A 5,886-nucleotide genomic window follows, 5' to 3' on the forward strand; every position below is an offset into this window, starting at 1 on the left:
CACGAGCCTTTGTGTGGGAGAGAGAGGGGAATGGACACAGTAGGAGGAGGTGTTTGTGTGTGTGTACGTGTGTGTGTGTATGAGTGTGTGTATGTGTGTGTGTACGCGTGTGTGTGTGTATGAGTGTGTGTATGTTTGTGTGTGTGTACGGGTGTGTGTGTATAAGTGTGTGTATGAGTGTGTGTGTGTGTTTGTGCGTGTGTGTATGAATGTGTGTGTGTGTGTGTAAATGTGTGTTTGTGTGTGAATTACTATTACTGCAGTCAGGTACAAAGAAGCAACCACACCTTCAGTCAACGCACTCTATTCTGCTTTTACAGATAGTAACTTTAAGAGTCCATTAAATGCATTTGATGTTCCCGCAAAATCTACAAGATAAAATACTGGCCCATTGAAATTTGTAGCTTTCAGAAAATACCCTGATATCGATCAATATCAGCCAAAACAAAGATCCATTGAGAAGGTTTACCAAAACATATACCACACCGAACAATGATTTAGACGCAAATGACCTCGGTCAAAAATAACTTTACTGGATGACTTTGTGTTTTGCAATAGTATGATAAAGCTCTGAACGGCTTTTCATGTTTTAGTTGTCTGTCTTTGTAATGGCATCGATTTGAAAACAAAACTGCAATTATCTAGATGAGCTATTGCTGTTTGACATCAAGTCTGTTATAACTCCAACACTAAAGATTAAATCATGTCCTACGTTCTAATTAAATATATTTGTCTGTTCCGCAACCCTCTCTTCCATGATCTGGTTTGTAGACATGAAGGGAGCTTGTCTGTCAGGCCTCACAGACACAGGAAGCCGGTCAGTCAGGTTTATGGTGAATGTACATTTTCCAGTTCCATTTCAACAACCAGCAGAATGAATGCGGTTTGTGTTTTTCGGTAAGGGAAATCATATTATGCTTTGTTATTTTGGAACAATGAATTCACATATGAGTACATTTATCAGATCCCCCTCATGTCCTGCTTAGATGACCTGGCTTGGGTCCAAAGGCATATGAAAACCCCATTAACTCAATCTGAACGCAGTCGCCTGTCTACCACACATCCCCTAAACACAACACATGCTTGCTGGCCCACACCCCTCCCCACCCCTCCCTCTGACAGGCCCGTCCACAGATGTGGTATGACGGTCTCTTGTCCATCTGATTCCAATCCAAGCATCCGCATTCAATTTGTTTCTCTCAATAGGCCTACACAGGCCCAAAGAAAGATCATTGATAAATAATGGTCGGATCTCAGAAGGGATTAGCGTGGGTACATCGTGTTGGGATGTGGGCGCATGAGGAAGTAGAATGAAGCGGTGAAGAGGGAGAAAGGCAGAGAGAGGGAGTTGGGGACTAGTGTTTCACAATCCATGGGAGGAAGACTTTAGTGGCGTAAAAATGGAAATCCCTCCTTGGAGAGAAGGGTGAGATTCTCCAGAGAGACCTGTGCCCGTGCTGGCTGGCGTGCTGGCTGGCGTGGTGGCTGGCGTGGTGGCTGGCGTGGTGGCTGGCGTGGTGGCTGGCGTGGTGGCTGGCGTGGTGGCTGGCGTGGTGGCTGGTGTGCTGGCTGGTGTGTTGGCTGGTGTGGTGGCTGGTGTGGTGGCTGGTGTGGTGGCTGGAGTGGTGGCTGGTGTGGTGGCTGGTGTGGTGGCTGGTGTGGTGGCTAGTGTGTTGGCTGGTGTGCTGGCTGGTGTGCTGGCTGGCGTGGTGGCTGGCGTGGTGGCTGGCGTGTTGGTTCGTGTGCTGGCTGGTGTGGTGGCTGGCTGGCGTGGTGGCTGGCGTGGTGGCTGGCGTGGTGGCTGGCGTGGTGGCTGGCGTGGTGGCTGGTGTGGTGGCTGGTGTGGTGGCTGGTGTGCTAGCTGGTGTGTTGGCTGGTGTGGTGGCTGGTGTGGTGGCTGGAGTGGTGGCTGGTGTGGTGGCTGGTGTGGTGGCTGGTGTGGTGGCTAGTGTGTTGGCTGGTGTGCTGGCTGGTGTGCTGGCTGGCGTGGTGGCTGGCGTGGTGGCAGGTGTGGTGGCTGGTGTGCTGGCTGGCGTGGTGGCTGGCTGGCGTGGTGGCTGGCGTGTTGGTTCGTGTGCTGGCTGGTGTGGTGGCTGGTGTGGTGGCTGGTGTGGTGGCTGGCTGGCGTGGTGGCTGGCGTGGTGGCTGGCATGGTGGCTGGCGTGCTGGCTGGCGTGGTGGCTGGTGTGGTGGCTGGTGTGTTGGCGTGCTGGCTGGCTGGTGTGGTGGCCGGAGGGCTCCAAGCTGCCTCCTCATTTCACGTCTGTGAGGTTATGTCGGTATTTCACCCTGAACAACACCATCAGCTATTTGTGTGTGACATCCCGACACACACACACACTCACAGTGATCCAGACACATGACAGTAGAGCACATCCCAATCGCAGACATTACGAGGTCGTGTCCTGATTGAAACTGGAGCCTTCTTTTTCCTCAAAGCCATCAGACCATTCCTGTGAATGAGCACAGAGAAGGAGGGTGTTTTTGGCGCTCGGGCCCACACTGTCAGGTCTGGGTAAATCGATCCTCCTTCCCTGCTCTCTCTCTTGACTCTCAGCCTGATCAGGAAAACACACTTGGCAGGCTGGCCCAAGGCCCAAAGCAGAGAAACCGATCTAAAACAGCAATTCTGAAATTAGTGTTTGAAATCTTAACAAGAGGCAAAAACGTGCTGCCTCACTTTAAGATTTATCTCCAGGTGGGTGAGGGCATGTATGGGCACATGATCAGGTTGCTTGTGTAGACACATCCTACTCTTCACATACATGCACACACACACACACACACAAGATATCAGAGGTCATGTGGGGAATGAATCAGGCCGCGCCCCTGACCAGCATGACAAAAGGTCAAACTCATTGGTCAGGTTAGGAGGGCCTGTCTGCAGGGTTTCACCTTTGACCTTTAAGTGGTGAGAACTTCCCACTGGTTTCTGTACACAGAGCCGTCCGATTGTTCAGGTCAAAGAGGTCTCTCCCTCCATTTCTCTTTTCCTTTCTCTCTCCTACTCGGTCTTCATCCACCACCCCCGTCTGCCAGTGTCCGCTTTCTTTCTCTCTCCTCCCCGGTCCTCCCTCTCCTCCTCTCCTCCTCTCTCCGTTCCTCCTCCTCTCTCCCTCTGCGCGGTGATTCATCCCCTCATCCTCCCTTCCAGGGCTCCTCCGAAAGGTCTTCTTCGTAGGCTTTGTGAGGCCTCCTTTTCAGGAATACCCTCCCTTTCACGAAAGCCACTCTGGGAGCCAAACAAAATCTTCCTTCAGCTAATTGAGGGAAGTGTTAAAATTCAGGGAGCAGGAAGAGTTGATGGAGCAGAGGGCCTTTGGGGAGAGCATAATAGTGCGCCCCCCTCCCTGCTGCCTGGCTGGGGCCTGGGGGCCTGGGGGCCCGGGGTACATGTGGCTGGGCACAGACGCCTCTCTCTGGTTTGGCATGTTGAGTTCCTCCATTTCGCTGCACTGCTGCAGACTGTTTCCAGCTGAACAGGCTCCCAGACAAACAGACGAGTGCCCGGTGGGTTTTCTTATTTAGTTGTCGGTCAAGAGTACTTAATAATATTCAAAAAGACAGTGTGACATATCAGTCGACGGCATGCCAAAAATACACATTCACATTTGTATTTTTTACAATTTCTTTTCCCTCCCCTTTGAGGATCTCGCGTGTGAAAGTAAACAGATACAATTGGGTAATCTTGAAAGTATTTTCACTGATCGTTTGGGGACGTTTTGCTGCTGTGTTCCCTGAAAAGTAACTCATCCAAAAGAATTAGATCAGATGTCTGCCAGGCCAATACATGGCTTTGATTTTATACTTATAACATCAGAAATTCTAAGAATCATAATTTCAACTTTAATGCCATGAATACAATTATTTTCAATGTATAAATCTATTTAATTCCTTTTTTCATCATTGAAATCTCTCATCCTTGTATCTGTCCTCAAACCTTTCATAACCACTGTCATAACAGCCTACACAGAATCATAATTGTGCGTGTGTGACATGTCTGCGATGATGGTTGCTGGTGACAAATAGCACTGACGCACAATGTCCTTGGTCTTTGTGGATTCGTCTTCATAAAAAATGTTTGTCCTTTGAACATTTTAATTAAACTAAACATGACCATCCCCGCCCCGCCTCGGCCGAGAGCTACGTTTGAAGACAAACGAGTCCATCTTTTACGGGGAGACATCAAATGCGTGTCTTTTAATGTCACCCTGGGTCTTTATGTTGATGTTCATTATTTCTGAAATCCATCTGGAATTTTGATGGCCGTGTTTTGAAGGAAAGGCCTGGAGACCACAGAGCAGGGATGTCTTGAAACAAAGGTTGCTGTGGTTTAGTCTGTTCCTTGTGGTCAATAACTACTCTCAGTCACTGCTCAGGGACAGCTCATGTCTGTAATTTTAGTTTATTCTGTAATTATTATACCAGTTTAGACATATTCATGCTTATGGTATTTTGCAAATATGCTATATGACTTAGGTTTGTGTTGTTTTAACAAAATATGTCATACTGACTCGTAAAAACCTTGAAGACTGGTGGTATTTTTTTGTTGTGTGTTTCAGATGGGTCTGAGATCCTTGCAGAACTCACTGGACAGGATAGGATTAACTAAATACATCATAGCAGTGATGATATCAAACATGACTTTCAGTTGGGCTAATTTAGGACAAGTATGTATGTTATGTCATTTCTGATTGCATGTGAGTGGAGTGGCATTGTGTTGAGAACCACCTCATTCTTAACCCTGCTTAATGAACTAATGAATAGCTTAAATGCATTCAACACATTTTAAGAGACACCCTAAAGAGTAAGATTGCGTTAAAGAGACGATCTTGTCTTCCACCACCAGGGGGGGGTTGCCGGAGAACCCTCAGGAAGAAGTCACAAATGAGCATCAGGTGTTTTCTTCAGCTATCATCTTCCTCTGCGGAAAGTTATAAAACAATCACAAACGGAATACTTAAACTTCTAAATTGCCACTCGTCCGTTTATAACGCACGTTTTGGAAAAGTTGTACATAAAATGTGTTGGATGCAACCATTATGCTCAATTTCAGATTAAATAGATTATCTGTATCATGTAATACAATTAACATGTTATGACATAAACATGGCGTGACAAAAGCGTTGACTTATTCATCCGTTCGGTAAACCACGACGGATCCCTCTCCCACGTCACTTGGAATGACGGACAGAACCAGAGGGGAGCTTAGAGTGGTGGGCATTGCCCAAAGTTACAACCTCTACTAGCTTATATAAAAGGAAGAGATCAGTTTAGTTCCCTGTAGAATTCTGTGGCTGTACAACAACTGCACGTGTTCAGCGCAGCCTTGAAGCCCATCCCATACCAGGCATATCCATACAGATTGAAAGGGGGAGGCGTGGAGAGCCTTTGTTACCTGTACCCAATTAGAATACCTGCAGCTACATGGAAAGAATTTAAGATGTCGCCAAAGGAGTGGAACTGCAACCGATGTGTCAAGGCTTCTGTACCGACGAAATATCACCGACAAGGAGGCCACTGCACCCGGTATAACTGTACCTGGCGCACGAAAGAACCAGTGAGAAGTCATTATTCGGCTGCACATTTAAAATGAGAACGGCAATAGGAACGTTCTGTTGGAGAACTCATTCACCTTTCGAGTCGGACCCTCGCTCATGTTGAGGTTTCGAACCGTTTAATGATCTTTTTCGGACAGCATCACCTCGCACCTCACCTGTGCACGTTCAATATGGATTTCAGACGGTTTAAGATTACCAAGGAGTTAATAATTGATGTCTTTGAGAACGATATATATATTTGCATCTGGAAAGGTTGAACTGCCGATGTGAACGCAAGCGTGACCACTTCGTTAGTGCATGGCACGTCCTCATAGCGGTAATGATC

Source organism: Osmerus mordax, chromosome 4 (assembly GCF_038355195.1).
Source record: "Osmerus mordax isolate fOsmMor3 chromosome 4, fOsmMor3.pri, whole genome shotgun sequence".
Classification (NCBI taxonomy): domain Eukaryota; kingdom Metazoa; phylum Chordata; class Actinopteri; order Osmeriformes; family Osmeridae; genus Osmerus; species Osmerus mordax.